General features: G+C 42.1%; 1 protein-coding gene across 2 annotated transcripts in view; it reads right to left on the reverse strand.

Moving 5' to 3' along the window:
* Positions 1-17,836, reverse strand: part of LOC140169605 (uncharacterized) — an 83,572-nt gene that overhangs the window by 17,093 nt on the left and 48,643 nt on the right. The window lies entirely within an intron of this gene.

The following is a 17,836-nucleotide window of genomic DNA, read 5'->3' on the forward strand; positions in this document are numbered from 1 at the left end:
AAAGCGGTGGAATATGACTAGGCTATGTATTATCAAAAACATTTCAAGGTCTGTATCTTATTATATTGCGTGTTCATAAAGAGTAGTAGAGTATTATATAAAACTTAACAAATTGACTGTGTGTCAACCTGCTACAAATAGGCCCTACATATGTACATATAGCGCAGAATCGCACATGACGATGAAGAATTTAACAAAGTGAGTATTTGCTACTTTTTCTTAAATCAAAATACATTATAACGTATATACGGAAAAACTTCAATTACGCACGAACATTAATTCATTTGCTCTACAAAATAAACACCGACAACTAAGAATACCAACAAGTAGCCTATAGATGACTTCGTATGGGTCTTTAGAAACTTTCGTAAATGGGACCAAGTTTAAAAAAGGGTAAGTGGTTCTTTGTTATGTAGCCATGCGAAGCGAACTAGTTGGATATACATATTTTGCGGTTAATGGTTCTTTGTAGCCCTGCGGGGTAAACTAGTTGGATATCCATATTTCGCAGTATGTGGTTCTTTGTAGCCATGCGAGGCGAACTAGTTGGATATCCATATTTCGCGGTTAATGGTTCTTTGTAGCCCTGCGCGGCAAACTAGTTTGATATCCGTATCTCGCGGTGAGTGCTTTTTTGAAGCTCGGAGGGGCAAACTAGTTGGATATCCATATTTCGCGGTTAGCGGTTCTTTGTAGCCCTGCGGGACAAACTAGTTGGATATCCATATTTCGCGGTTTGTGGTTCTTTGAAGCCCTGCGGGGCAAACTAGTTCGATATCCGCATTTCGCGGTTAGTGGTTTTAACGACCCGTAATCACCCCACTCAGCTGCATACCGCATCCAGCTATTTTAATTATCAAAATACTAGATTTTTTTTTAATGCTATGGGGTAAAGGAGTTATTAAAAAAGCTAATAGCTGAACAAAATAGTTCAGCCAGGGACTGGAAACGAAATGGAAATGACCTTATATAGAGTGTATTCAATAAACCCAAGCGGAACGAGAGTTGCAAAGTAACCGCTATCCGAACCATAAACACACATGCATGATCAGACAACGAGTGTTCAATTTCCTCATAGCATCCCACGTTGTACGTCAGTCGAATTTGGCGGTGTTGGTTTGTTAGCCCTCCAAGTTATAACATCGTTCACTTTGTGTTGAACATTGTTATGTTATTGTATAATATCGTCGGCCGTATCACATACTGACGTATTCGACATTTTTAACATTTTGAGAAAATTGGTATGTTAGTTTGTTATGTTCTACTCTATATATTCACCAAAAATCATGCCTCAAAGTGGCTTAATTAGTAAGATATTAATTGATTTAATTATGTCGTATTGACAAAACCTTGAAATGTCTGCATCACATAACGCCGTATTTGCCGATCACCTATACTGCGCAAGCCCAGTATATCGTATCTGCAATTTGAAGAATTTGCCGTTACACATACTGACGTATTTGCGCGACGTATTTGCGCGACTCTGTCAATTCACGGCAAAATTGCTGTTTTGTCCTTTTCACATACTGACGTATTTGCGCAACTGTTTCACATACTAACGTATTTGCGCGACGTATTTGTCATTTGAACGGCGAAATTGATATTAGTCCTTTTCACATAGTGACGTATTTTATTTAATATTGATTTTTTGTAAAATAAGTTATGCTCTGATAGTGATTAGTGAATTATATTTAAAATATGGTATATTTGCATTACTGTTAAACTGGTTTTGATCGACAATAATATTTTAATCAAGATTATGCAGCAAATGAAAATCACTAGATTTTCAAGTTCGATTTTCTCGAAATGCGTATTTTGCAAATACGTCAGTATGTGGTGCGGCCGACGATATGTTACAGTTAGTTATATATCATTATACCATTATATCATTCCAGATTGCCTTGGTCATTGTTAATGTCCACAATAAAGAACAAAACAAGACAAGACAAGACAACAAATAGTAGAAGTAGTTATTAATGACCAAGGCAATCTTTATAAGAGAACACAATAAACATGCTCTTAGATGTCTCAGCTCTTGCGGGACAATATCCATGACGATAATATTTCAGTATGTAAAATCTTATTGCGTTTGTTCCTTGTAAATTTTCTCACTACAACAAATCATGCAAAATGTGATGAACAAATGAATTGACCAAATTTGACCCTGATTGACCCCAAAATTGCTGGTGCAAACATTGTAATCCAGCTCCTTGAATGCTGCGATGACCCCCTCAGCAAGGATTTAACACGCACAAATGGGGGCATCACACTCACTGGGAAATCTGAAGAGGATGTCTTGAAAGCCATGAAAACATTGTTCGTCAAGAAAATATCATGGTTTCACGTGTCCAGCTACATGACATGCGACAAGACAGAGATGAGCCGATACGGAACTTTGCCGCCCGTCTTCGTGGCCAGGCAGGGGTATGTAATTTCATTGTGCCCTGCCCAAAATGCAACCAGAACGTTGACTATAGTGAGCATGTACTACAGGACGCCATCTCTCGTGGCATCAGCGACGAGGAAATTTAACTGGAGCTCCTTGGGGAGCAGAAACAGAACATGCCTTTAGAAGAAACTGTCAGCTACATAGAGGCAAAAGAGAGCGGGAAACGATCCGCCACCCGCCTACAAGGTAACATAGCCTCCACTGCTGCCACAAGTAGCTACCGCTCAATGAAGAAGGCAGATAACACTCATCAAAGACACATTTGCAACTATTGTGGTCGTAAAGAGTCACATGGCACACGCCGCAAAGACCGTGAGCAATCATGCCCTGCATTTGGCCATGTGTGTGGAAAATGCAGTGTTCGGGGCCACTTTGACGCAGTTTGCCGCGGTGGCGGCCGCAAAGGACATTCCAAAGAACCTACTAATCAGAGAAAAGGCACGACAGACACAGAAAGCGCCATATTTGACACACTTTACAGCATTGACAATGACTCTAATGTGTTTAATGACTCTAATCTGAGTACCTTTCCTGATAACCTATGTAGTTTAGATGCAGACGGTAGTCCTGTGATCAATCTTGACCATCATGTCTATAATAATCTGTGTAAAACTTGGGAACGTCGGGCATCTGATCCCCAACCCCTTATAGATGTAGCCATTCGTGCGCTCCCTTCAGACTATGATACGCTCGGCTTCACTTGCCCCGCGCCCCAAGTACTGCCTACTACCGCGCAATAGCTGACACTGGCTGTCATATGTCTGGCAGGTACCAAACTCCTCCAGCGCATGGGTCTGCAAACCCACCATCTCACACCGGTCACTATGAAAATGAGTGCCGCCGACAACAAAGGCATACGCATCATCGGGCACTTGTTCTTAGAATCTCTGGTACAACAAAAGATGGTACTACCCTACAAACACGCCAAATCGTCTATTTCACAGACACAAATGACAATCTGTATTTAAGTAAGCAGGCATGTATTGACCTAGGGATGATATCAGACAGATTCCCAACAATTGGAGAAACTCAGCCGGTGTGTGCATCCGGGATAGCAAACAGCGACCAATCAGCAACTGACCCTAAACTAAATTATCCCTCACTGCCCCATGCGCTTGCCCCCAACGCCAAGCGCCCCACCACCCCCAGTGACACCCCCATTTCCAACCACTGAGGAGAACCGTGGAAGACTTGAACATTTTCTGCTTGACTATTATGCATCATCTACTTTTAATACATGTTAACACCAGCCATTACCAATGATGCAGGGCCCGCCCCTCCGCCTCATAATTGACAACACTGCCAAGCCAGTCGCGTATCATACCCCTATCCCTGTACCCCTACACTGGAGGGAGGATGTCAAGGCTGGCCTTGACCAAGACGTTCGCCTCGGTGTCATTGAACCAGTTCCTGTCGGTGAGCCAGTGACATGGTGCCACAGGATGGTAATATGCCCCAAAAAGAATGGTAAACCACGTCGCACTGTTGACTTTCAGCCCTTTAACAAGCACGCAACTCGCGAAACCCACCACACAGTCTCCTTTCATTCAGGCAAGATCTGTCCCTCACAGCACAAAAAAGACAGTGTTTGATGCGTGGAATGGGTATCACAGCGTACCACTGCATGAAGAGGATAGACACCTCGCTATATTTATAACCCCATGGGGCCGGTACAGATACCGATTTGCACCACAATGATACCTTGCCTCTGGTGATGGTTATACTCGTCGTTACGACGAGATCATCACTGACATACCCAACAAAACAAAATGTGTGGATGACACACTGCTGTGGTCTTACAACATTAAAGAGTCTTTCTCCCAGGCAGTCCGCTGGCTAGATCTATGTGGTCGCAAGGGTATCACCCTTAATCCAGACAAATTTGTCTTTGCCAAAGACACTGTTGAATTTGCAGGGTTTGAAATACCCCCCTCATCAGTGAGACCTTGCCCCAGCCTATTTGATGCCATTGAGAAGTTCCCTACCCCGCGCAACATTACAGACATCCGCTCCTGGCATAGCCTGGTCAACCAAGTAGCTTATGCCTTTGCCTCAGCGGAAAAGATGCTACCATTCCGCTCGCTACTTAGCCCAGGTACCCCATTTACATGGACGGAGGAACTCAATGACCTGTTTGAAGACTCAAAGCGGATCATCATAGAGTAAATCTCCAAAGGTGTCGAGATCTTTGACAAATCTCGCCCCACGTGTCTTGCCACAGATTGGAGCAAAACTGGGATTGGCTTTTGGTTGCTCCAAAAACATTGTCAATGCACAAAACCAGACCCATTCTGCTGCAAGACAGGGTGGAAAGTCACCCTTGTTGGTAGCCGTTTCACAACCCCTGCTGAGTCGCGCTACCACCCTGTAGAAGGGGAAGCTTTGGCTGTCGTAGACGCATTAGATAAGGCACGCCATTTCGTCCTTGGTTGCGATAACCTGATCATTGCAGTTGACCACAAGCCCCTCCTCAAGGTCCTTGGTGATAGATGCTTGGAAGATGTCCCTAATCCACGGCTTCGCAACCTGAAGGAAAAATCACTCCGCTATCTATTCCGTATAGTCCATGTTCCAGGTGTTCGCCACAGAGCAGCAGACGGAGTCTCCCGCCACCCCGTCAGCAAGTCCAAGGGCATGCACCTCCCAGATGATGTTGCTACACTGCGTCTCGATACAACATACCTCCCCCTCACTCTGCTTGAATGCGCACGTACATAATACGCCCACATCTATCACATGCTCACATGAGCCTGGTGCAGTGGCGGCTATGTCCACCTCCCTTAGTGCCCTTAAGTCTATCACATGGGACGATGTGCGCCTGGCGACAACAAGTGATCAGACATTGTCCAAGCTGCTGTCAATAATTGAGGATGGTCTGCCAGGATCACGCCATGAGATGCCTCCCGATGTCCAAGATTACTTCAGCCTGAGAGATGGTCTCTACTCTTTGGATGGCGTTGCCATGCACAACCACCGCATTATTATCCCCCATCACTCCGCCCTGAGGTTCTGAAGTCCCTCCACTCAGCTCATCAGGGCATCTCATCCATGACCTCGCGTGCCGAAGCTTCAGTTTTTTGGCCAGGCATTACGTCCGATATCCACCACATGCGCACACGATGCTCACAGTGTAATCGTATGGCCCCATCACAGCCCAATCCACCACCTACCCCACCTGTTGCACCAGTGTACCCATTTCAGTCGATATGTGCTGACTATTTCCACCTTGCTGGCAACAATTACTTGGCCATTGCGGATCGCTACAGTAATTGGCCAATTGTGGAACGGGCAGCTGATGGATCAAACGGCCTAATCTCCAGCCTCAGGCGTACATTTGTCACATATGGAATAAGTGATGAGCTGTCCTCTGATGGTGGTCCGGAGTTCTCATCCACTGCCACCAAGTCCGGCACCGTGTATCATCTGTGGCCTACCCTCACAGCAACTGCAGAGCTGAAGTTGCAGTTAAAACTGTTAAACGCATTCTTACTGACAACACAAACCCCAATGGAGACCTAGACACTGACTCCTTTCAACGGGCAATGTTACAATACAGAAATACACCAGACAAGGGGACTAAACTCTCCCCAGCACAGTGTCTGTTTGGTCGACCCATACGTGATTTCATTCCCATACACCCCGGTCGCTATGAACCACATCCAACATGGAGAGAGACACTGGCAGCCCGAGAAGAGGCCCTGCGTAACAGTAGGTATGTCACAGTGGCTGCGCAATAATTCTGCCACACTGTGCATGCAAGCATAACAGTGAATTAAAAAGAGCGCGCATCAAAGTCGGCTGATTTTTGGAAAACATCAATGTCAAAAATGAATTTCCTTAGTATGTTCCATTTATCCCAATTGTTTGAAATTTTAATATATGGTATATGAAACCTTTCTGAAGCTACCATTGAATCCGACCAAATTAAATTTTGCTTTGTTCAAGAATTACTGCCTGTTTAATGGATTTTTTGACGATCGCTCATAAATCAGTAAATATAGGCCTATTGAAATAGTCTGATCTACCACCATTTAGCTAAAATACTAATCTTTCTTAGCATGTGAATTATTTCCGTCTACATTGAATGAAGCACTTGAGGAACACTAGTTAAAACATAATATTACCAAAAATATTCCATAGGGAGTAGTTTTCCAAACCACAATAGCTTTAAGCCATTGTGTGTGTCCAAGGCCATACTAGTTTTGTATACGCGCTATAGTGAAACGGCGCTTCCTTTTACCATTTGCCCTCCTACGTTAATCTAGATAACAACATGTTAATTTTAAGTCTCATTGCAAATGAATTTTTATTTTTACTTTTCGGATTTGGCTTTGAGTAATGGTGACATATACCATGTTGACAGTAAAAAGAAAATTCTATTCCAGACACCATCAAAATGTCAAACTTTGTATTTTTTGTATTATTTTAAAGTAATTAACTGCTGTTTCTTTATTCAACATCATAACAGGTTCATACTTGACAAATTTATGGTGAATGTTAAAAAACACCAAAATTACTCATGCCTAATTTACATAATAATATCATGAATACATAATTAGCTGTAATTAGCTAATTTGCATAATTAATTACTTTTTGTGTATTTTTTGTTATCAATTGAAAGAACTTCGTATATATATGTGTGCAAAAAAACCCGCACCCTGATATCGTGTACGGTTTTCCACTGGCATCAATTTTGCATATTAATTAGCTGAACATAGTCATTTTTTCAGCTTTAATTTGTCTGCAGATTGGCCGAAATTGCTAAAATAGTACATTTGGTTAATTTATTATAATTATTCAATGATACATTTTTTAATTTTGTTTTCTTTAACGAAGTCAGGAAAGATAGGCATTTAACCTGTGATACTTAAATTAAAGGTCCGTAACCCGATCGACAGCATCATCCCCCGATTTTTCATTGTTGATGAGGTTTTGGTATCACATAATAGATACTATTTTTCTCATTACTATCCTGAAATTTGACGCTCCAAGTCGATGTATTTCCGGAGAAATCATGAATCACAGCGGTTTTTACAGGTATACCAGTTTGTAAACAATAAAAATTACTTCGGATCATGGGAAGAGAAAAAAGCGAACTACGCTAAGTGCTGAGGAGACGGTCAGCCGTATATAGTTAAAACAATTCCTTGATTATTTCAGTTGGTGAAATATCTCAATTGGCTAGCGCGCCGTTCTTTTACCCAAGAGGTATCGGGTTCAAAACCCGGTATCGGAAGGTTTTTTCCTCTCCATTTTAACCCAAACTTTTTATATTCATTTGAAATGTACATATTGCAAGGGAAATATATTTTGTTTCCTTTTTTTCTGAAACGGTACGAAAAAACAAAAAAAAACAAAAACAACAACAAATATTTTCCGTTCAATACGGGCCGGGCATTGCAGCATGTCAGCATTCGTCATACGGGAATTGTTGTTGTTGCATGCCTACCCAGAATGCAATTCACGTATACAAGGTATTGGATTGCAAATTTGGCTATTTATTCACATTTACGCTGAAAATGCTCTCGTTTTTTCACAAAGCAGCATAAAGGGGGAGATATTTGATATTATTATGTAATTTTAAAGACAATCCATATCCAAGACCAATAGGGTTACCCCCCTTTAACGCTGCTTTTTCAAGCAAGCGTCCAAATAAACCGTCAAAATCTCGGAATGTGCCAATTTTGTCATTGCAGCCATTTTGTGGCAGGTTTTTATTCCATTTACGAGCATCTTTAAATTGACACTACATCACAATGCATTGACCGATTTCAATTCCGTTTTTTGATTTTTGATGCTTTAATAAAGCTCATTCATGTAGAAACATTAAATAACATGTTTCTGCTGCGCTTATTTTTGATGTGATATGCCTAGTAACAGACACATGAAAATTGCAAAAGGCTTTCCGAGCACACAAGACACCTTCCTCCCCTTGTTATTGGTGACCACGTACGAGTCCAGAATCAAACCGGTCCTCACCCAACCAAATGGGACAAAACAGGCATTGTCATTGAGGTGCGTCAGTTTGACCAATATGTGGTTCGCGTAGATGGCTCTGGCCGAGTAACCTTACTTAACAGGAAGTTCTTGCGGCGGTATACACCTGCAGTGTCTTGCCAGCCCCACCATTTCATCTGCCCTCCTACACCACCAGTCGTACCTCGCAGACCCTCCCTAGCATCTGCACCCAGCGACCCGAGCAAGGTGACTACATGTATGCCACCTAAGGACAACACTGCCCCACCTACTCCAGACACACTCACAACCCAACCAGCACCAAACACCCCTGGACCAGCATTGTCTCTGGATCCGCCACCCTCTTCCACCTGCGACACTCAGCTTCCACAGCGCGCATTGTCACGGTTGCTACCCCACAACTCTCTGGATCTAAAGGAAACATACACACCACCAAGCCTGCCTTCCGCAGCCCCTTCTGTCCGGCGTTCCATGCGCCTTAAGACTGTAAATACTTAGCTAAGTTGTTTCTCAGTCCTTGATATACATGTGCTCATTATCCAGGTACCTAAAATAATACACTCAAGGACTGGGGGGGCATAGAGGATTGTATGTTATTGTATAGTATGTTACAGTTAGTTATATATCATTATACCATTATATCATTCCAGATTGCCTTGGTCATTGTTAATGTCCGCAATAAAGAACAAGACAAGACAAGACAAGACAACAAATACTAGTAGTAGCAGAGAGTTGATATTCTTGAGAGGGCACTCTATTCACGTGGTTTCTTTTCCAACGCTAAAAGATCACGAATTTTGGTGGTTTGCAAAAAGTGTCCGCACTATCGATCGATTACGTAACTGTTATGAATAATTTATTTTTTCAATGCAATCGCCTCGACCCATTAATACATATTATCTGTAGTATCAAAGTACTTGGAATAGCAATCCGGTGAGTTCACTGAACTACGCCCTAATACTGATGGAGTTTTAATGGCGTTAATCCTCTCCATACACAGATGAACAAATACAATAGGAGAAGGTCAACACATATGACCTCCTACATGACATGTTATATGAGATGTACAACAACCTGAATATCATAAAGATCAGTGTTCGTGTGTGCATATGAACTGCATATTTACAATACTAAATATTACTCGTTATGTATTATGACAAATATTGGTATTATGACAACACGGTATATACATTGTATATAAAACGACTAATAGATCCTACAGGGTTCAAAAGAAATAACTCCCCCCTAAAATTACAAAATATTTCTTTGCATAAATTGACATACATTTGGTTGATTTGAAAATTTTAAAAACCTGTGAATAGAAGAATCTTTTTGCTACCCTCCCAATATTCTTCTTTTTGAAAATCATGTTTGTTGGTCAAAAATTATCACATTTTTCAAAAATGATGCTTTCAGAAAAAGTTGCACTTTTCAACATCCTATACATGTAATGTACAAAAACGTTCTCGATATCAACGTGATCAATGTAAATTGTTAGTTAATTTGTCTTAAATTTTATCTATCCGATTACTCAGTAACCCATAAAATCATCTTTCAGTATAAAACAATGATTTATTGACATGAATTTTGACATGAATGAGGTTTTCAGTCGGTGTTTAAAAATGGTAAAATCTCTATAGGAGTCTATAGGAGTAAAAATAAGGGTTGCAGTGTGATGCTTATTTCTTTCGCTGGCTTGAAGAGATGAAAAATTACTTGCAAATTGTAGACTGAAACAGTTGCAAAGATCTATAGCAACGGCTCTCTTGAATAAAGGCGTACATGACAAAGAAGAAATGGCCAACAAAGATTGGAGGTTGGAAGTCAGCATTCAGCCAAATACCTGCATGCAGCCAATCTCTTGTGGCTACATCATGAGTGTTACACCTTTATCCAAGAAAACCATCATTTTAAATCAAAATGCAAGATGCTTCAACTGATGACCCAATACAGGTAAATGTTCACCCTTTTGGTCAAACTTATGCGTGGAGAGCTCATTTCTCCTCCATAGTGATTTTATCATTTTGAAACAACTGCTGAATAAAAACTTCAAAGAAAATTTCATTTTACGCCGAAATTAAGTTCAACAAATCTTTGTTTTGCACTGAATAATGGTTGCATGGGTGCCTGAAGGATTAGAGACAGAAAGGTGAAGGAAAAAACCAAGAATAAAATCAACCTTAACATTAATATCGATAACGTTTTGTACATAATGTGGTAAAGTGCAACTTTTTTTGAAAGCATCATTTTTGGAAAATGTGATTATTTTTGACAAAAAAATATTGCTTTTGCAAATGAAACAACTTTGGGAGGGTTGAAAAGCAATTCCTCTTTTCACAGCTTTTTGAATTTTTCAAATCAACAAAATATATGTCAAGTTATGCAAAGAAATATTTTGTAATTTTAAGGGGGGAGTTATTTCTTTTGAACCCTGTACTATCATGGCGTCAGGTCATTGGTTCATCATAACCCGTATGTTTCTTAAAATTCATTCATATTTGAGACAAATTTCTGTGCCCATTTTATAGGCACACAGGTGGATCCGTTTGTTTTTTTCATTTTCATTTCTTTTTGATGAAACAATTAAGGTTTTCCACTGCACGGAGGCCACTAGGTGATACTAATTTAATGCTATTTGTAAATGAATGCGGATTCCCGGTTGTTGTTTTTCCACAGTGTGACAACTGTCCACCCATCCAGACAACATCATAACATGATAAAACTTCTGTATTTGTACAATGAGTAAATATTAAACTGAACTTTGCCTTGGAACATTGTGTAAGACGGTGTAAGATTTTGTGGGCGCCCTCAACATTATTATCCTCTTTGTATCCGTAAATGACATGGCATAGACTGTGTGAATTCTATGAAGACTACTTATACATGGGATCATATCCATGGACACAAGTAACGAAGGTAGGCCTATACATTAATAATCAAGAATAATTGACAACATGATACGCGACTGTATTTAGGGACTAACCACTAATGATTAATAGTGCCGGGTAGGGCCTACTCCTGGGCGACTCGTGTGGGTAAGGACGCTTACGACGGTGACCAAATATCCCAAATTTCACCGGGGGGGACTCAAGTATGATAGTGTAGACTCCAGCACATGTTAATGACGCAAAGACAGTTGTGGTAACACCATGGTCGCAGATCTGCAAAAACAGATAGTAATGAAACCAGTTTTTATTTTCCTTGCTCTAGCGAGTTCACAGAGAAGGTGTTTCTAGTACAATGCAGCGTCGGACTCTAGCTGAGAGCGTAGCTTAAGTCCAAACGGACTCAACGAAGGGCTCTCCATACACAAATGAACAAACACAAAGGAGGGTAGTCTCCTCCGTGACCAGCTTGATTTCGATGGAGCGAAACCAAATTGGCTGCAGAGGAGACGGGTCATTTTGCTATGCAAATGAGCTGAGTAGCATAGCCCTGGTAGTAGTTATTAAATTGTATGTGAGCCTCGCTGTAATAACATAAAGATCAGCCTGATCAGTGTGATATTATTTCAAGAGGTCACTTCCCGATTAAGCTAAATAGCCTATGTGGAGGAATTTTATGCATGAGCAACCACATAAATAATGAAGTAATACCAGGCGGCTGACACTGGAAAATTTGCATGGAAAAATGACCCGTCTCCTCCGCAGCCAATTTGGTTCCGCTCCATCGAAATCAAGCTGGTCACGGAGGAGACTACCCTCCTTTGTGTTTGTTCATTTGTGTATGGAGAGCCCTTTTTTGAGTCCGGAATGACTTAGGCTACGCTCTCAGCTAGAGTCCGACGCTGCATTGCACTAGAAATACCTTTTCTGTGAAATCGCTATAGAGCCAACCGGGAGCACGTATTCGTTTTGAAAATATAGCATTAAAATTAGTGTCACCCTTGTGGCCCCGTGCAGTGGAAAACTTTAATTCTTTCATTAAAAGGAAATGAAAATTAAAAAAAACGCGGATCTACTTGTGCACCAATAAAATTGGCACAGCAATTTGTCTCAAATATGAATGAATTTTAAGAAACATACGGGTTTTGATGAACATTGACCTGACGCCATGATAGTAGGATCTATTAGTCGTTTTATATACAATGTATATACCGTATTGTCATAATACCAATATTTGTCATTATATATAATGAGTAATATTTAGCAACGTAAATGTGCAGTTCATATGCACAAACGAATACTGATCTTTATGATTTGCAGGTTTTTGTACATCACCTATAACATGTCACATAGGAGGTCATACGTGTTGACCTTCATCTATTGTATTTGTTCATCTGTGTATGGAGAGGATTAGCGCCATTAAACGCCATTAAAACTCCATCAGTATTAGGGCGTAGTTCAGTGAACTCACCGGATTGCTATTCCAAGTACTTTGATAATACAGATAATATGTATTAATGGGTCGAGGCGATTGCATTGAAAAACCTAATAAATTATTCATAACAGTTACGTAATCAATCGATAGTGCGGACACTTTTCATTTGCAAACCACCAAAATTCGTGATCTTTTAGCGTTGGAAAAGAAACCACGTGAATAGAGTGCCCTCTCAAGAATATCAACTCTCTGGTAATACATACCCTCTATTGTTATCGGATTAATTTTCACATCTTTCGATTACATGGAGGTTGCAACGAGGGCGCGATATTTGATTTCTTGATATATTTATGTTGCCCTTCAAAATGCCTAAAAATCATCAAGATATTCCAATACTGTCTAAAGTTATGTAAAATTGTGTAAAATTTGTATGATTTATCGCACATAATTTCTGCGTAGCGTGGAGAATCATTTGCATAGGATTTTGGAGAAAAATGTGATAATTTTAGGGAAATATAGAATGGTGGAAGAAACAAATGAAACATTCCTGGAATGTGTAGACCACACTGTTTCTGTTCCTATTGATTTCGATACTGAAACAATTCGTAAAATGAAGTTGTTCGATGATTTTAGTTGGCGTTTCTAGAGTGTGTCAGATAGTAGATATTGTTGAGAGGGCACTCTATTCGCGAGATTTCTTTTCCAACGCCAAAATACACGAATTTTGGTGGTTTGCGAGTGAGGAGTGTCCGCACTATTGAATGACTACGTACTGTTCAATTGGTTTTTGTATTGTTAAGACAAGCCACGCGCTGGGTCTTTCGATCAACTTATTATGCGTGTTTGGTCAAGTAAGGATAATACAGCAGCTAGTCATGCACGGTTTGGTAATGGTGAGGATGTTGCCATTTTTGACGACTTCTGACTTTTGGTAAGCCCAAAATGAATCAAGAAAATCGTGCATAAGATATTTGCGGGGATATTTGGGCGGGATTACAACAATTTAGAAAATAAATGGGCACTTCTGGGTTGGGTTTTAAAGATTCTATAGAATTTAATATGATATACGTCGTCAATAGAGAATAGATCCAAGTTTTCAGGTTGATCTTGACACGACACGATATTTTCCCATAAATTAGGTGTCATTTTTTAGGCGCTCTTGACACGAGATTTCCATAAATTAGGTGTCATGTTCGTCCAGAGAGCTTATTATTGTCATTTTTGTCAGGTAGCTTTTACGGCATGAATCCCGTAACTTGGATCTATTTTTGCCAGTGGTTTTGACACGAGATTTCTCTATAAATTCGCTGTGGCTAATAAAGCACTCGATTTTTCAGCAAATTCGTGTCATTTCCTGCAGTGCATTTTCAATAGGGAATGGATCCAGATTTCCAGGTTGATCTTGACACGATTTTTTCTCAATTTTTTGGATCTATTTTTGCCAGTGGCTTTGACACGAGATTTCCCTGTAAATTTGGTGTGGCTAAAAGCACTTGATTTTTCAGTAAATCTCGGTGCTTTTGATACTGGCTTAAGAATTTGACGCCTTTGGAAATAAACAGATTTAGAAAATTTGTGCTTTTGAAAAAGCGAATGAATAAAATGGATCGAAATTTAACGTCTTCATCGCTTCGGGAATTGAAAAGTATTGCGAAAGAACGTGGGTACAGAGGATAATCGCGTATGACGAGGGATCAAGTTCTTGATCTCCTTTCAGAGCCACCACCCCCTCCACGAGTTACGCTTAGGGAACTGAAACGCAGAGCGAGAGAAAATGGTGTCAGAGGATATTCCACAATGACGAAGCCACAACTCGAAGAATTGTTGGCTAACCCCGTTGTTCTTGAGAACATGACAGTCAAAAGACTGAGAACGCTTGCAAGAGATAGGGGCCTTCGAGGGTACTCTCGTCTAAATAGAGACGCTCTCATTCGCTTGCTAGATCCTCCACCTGACGAACCCGTATATTACGCGATCGAGATAGAAATTAAACTGCATGCTGCTGTCAGGACCTGGTATGAACTCAAAAGAGAACGTGCTCAATTCACGCGGGCTGACGCGGAGATATTTAAAAGAGAGCTGACAAATCCAACGGATACGACCAATGAGATCGTTCAGGAGCTTTTTCGGTTATTGGATATGGTGGATTGGATCGCGCATAGGGAATCGTTGGGACCCCTCGTAAGAATTGTTTCGGTTACCCGCGACGACGGCACCGTTGACAATTTTGACTGGGAGAACAGGAACCTTACTCAAGGGATTGACGCACCACAAGTTTTTTCGCATTGGACGAACTCTACGGAGTGGGACTCGCGGGAATTTCGACCGAACAGGTGCATGGCAACGGCATTTCTTCGAAATTTCAAACTTATCCTGAACAAGCGCAGGGTAAAACCGAATCCGCTGCTTACCTACGAGGGCCTGTGGAAACTTGCCAAACCTGACCATCCCATCCCCGGACCCGACGAAGAGTGGAAACTGACGTTGAGCCAGGCCACAATTTGGTTGGAAAAGTTCGATGCAGAAACGAGCCACCTCGGGTAAACACGCACATTAACTTTGCTAGATTCTATATCCTCATCCACAATAACCACGCGTGGCCAGTGAACAAGAACGTGCGCGAATTTGGGCACAGGTACGCTCAAATACAAATCGAACTCGAACTCCCTCGAAGAAATTTCTGACAAATGGCCCAGACCCAACGAGAAACAACAAAAGCTCTACTTTGTCGATTCTGTGGATGAAATTTTGAATGTTGAAGCGGTCGAGGTTGAAAAGGGTGAGAGCGCCAAATGGACCGCCGATATTGTTGCAGTCACGAGCGAAGAACCCGAAGATTTTATCAGGGAGCTAGTTCGAGATCACAAGATTGAACCTGTAAGTCTTACCTGCAGAAACGGGGTGGTGGATGGTTTCTCGATCCAACATCCAAAAGACCCTCGTGCGGAAATCCGAGTGAAACGGGCTCTCTCTGGAGACATCGTCGGCGATCAACCGGACGACAGAAAAGCTTGGTCCGAGGAGCGTCACGAAAATGTTTTGAAGTGGATCAAAAAGCTGTCCGACGAAGTGACTCCTCGCTCGGGGCTCTCTCATTACAATGAAGATGTTGTGAAGCTGTTCGATCGATTTAGGAGAGGCCCAAGATGCGGTCTTTTGCGCGCGCCACCGGATGGCAGTGTGCTGGGAATTGACGTGGCCCGAGCCTACACTCACTTCATTCGAAACATTAAAAAATTCCGATATTCTCGAAGTTTGATCGTCTCGAGAAAATGGCCGTGAGGGATATTTCTGACGAGACATTTTACTTGGTGGAAGTTCGGAAAACGGGCAAGATTCTTTTTCCGCAGCGCGAAGATCTCGTTCCCGGTTCTGTTTTGCGCTACGCCCGAGAATGCGGCATCGAGTTCGAGATCTTGGGACAGCTCGTGCCCCACCGGATTCTCAAGGTTAACCCAGCGAGCGTTATTGACAAAATGTACGAGTCCGACCTTCAACACGAAGACAAAAAATACATCGCTAACCTAGTGTACGGGCTTGCCGCGAGGAAAAACAACAAAGCTGCTTTTGGTCAGCTGTTCCAAGATGTCGACGAAGCGAAAGCCTACGGCAATGGGCAGTTGAAACTCAAACTCGCTCCAGATCTTTATCTCGCGATCGATGCGGTGATTCGAGAGCTATTCGAGGGCTACCGACCCGTCGCGGCGCTGATTTTGAATGTAATGCGAATGTATCTTCACAAAATGGTGTCCGACCTTGGATCCACCTCAATTGCCGTGCGAGTTGATTGCGTGTACACCACTCTGACGAAAAAAGAAGCTAGACGAGCGCTTTCTGGCTTTACCTGCGGAAAAGAAATTGGGCAACTGATATTTATTGAAGATTCGAGGCTGCCAGAGGGAAAACTTGAGACCTCCGACAAGACGGGCCCACCTTGACGCCCCCCCCAGTAAGAGCAAATTTTGATGAGGAATGAGTTTGACGACGAAGAAGCCAAGCGAATAATTGAACGGCTGCCCGAAAGCACAGTTTTTTGTGAGGACGACGACGGAAACGAAATCAAGATTCCAACGACCCGTACTCCCAAACCTCTATTGGTTACAGACAAGTACCCGGGAAGCGGCAAAGCAGACTAGCCTTGTATTAGGGAAACAAGAGGAGGGACATGCTTGTTGTGTGTCCTACAAATGTCCTTTGTGACTCTATCATTCAGCAAGGCTACACCGCCATAACCACGCACAGACTTTTGGGTAGAAGGCCGAGAGGCTCTGAAGAAGAAAACTTCAAGCCCTTCGATGTCTCAGAGTACAAAGTTATTTTGTTCGAAGAAATTTACTTTTACCCCGTCTTTCAGCTCGAGTGGATCCGTGGTTTCATGGCGTCTTATTCTGACATGATCTTCATTGCCAACGGCGATCCAGCTCAGAACAGTCCAGTGGGGCTGAAGCCCAACGTTGCCTTTGACGACCACTACGATTACGTGATGCGCCAGTTGTTTCCTCGAAGACTTGCATTGCAAATTCCAAAACGATACGCGTTGGACGATCGTCGAAGAATGATGATGTTTTACGGCGAACTGCTTGCAGATCGAGCCCGTCATCCGTTCCTCATTGCCAGAAAATATCTTCCGGTGGTAGCCTGGCAGGACCTGACCCCGGATGCCGCGAGATACCCTCACGTTGCTTTTACCAACAATTCGGTCGATCGAGTGAATCACTGGGCCCAGCTCAAGCTGCGCAACACTAGCGAGTGGCAAGTGGGAGACGTTACCATTGGCAAAACCTGGGCGAGGGTTGGCAAGCATAAGATCAACTCCAATTCTGAATACCTCGTGACGAATATTACGCAAAGAGAAATAACCGTGAAGGGCCAAGATGGAATCCTGCGCACTCTGAAAAGAGATCGAGTGCCTAAACTTTTTAAGAGACCCTGGTGTAGAACGGGTCACTCCATTCAAGGTCAGACTATCGGCAATAAACTGTACATTCACGATCCTGATAGCTTTATGGCCACGGCAAGATGGCTGAGAACAGCCGTTACTAGATGTAAAACTTTGGACATCACTTTGGTCACGTATCGGAACCCGTGCCA

The sequence above is a fragment of the Amphiura filiformis genome, chromosome 14, assembly GCF_039555335.1.
Source record: "Amphiura filiformis chromosome 14, Afil_fr2py, whole genome shotgun sequence".
Taxonomy (NCBI): domain Eukaryota; kingdom Metazoa; phylum Echinodermata; class Ophiuroidea; order Amphilepidida; family Amphiuridae; genus Amphiura; species Amphiura filiformis.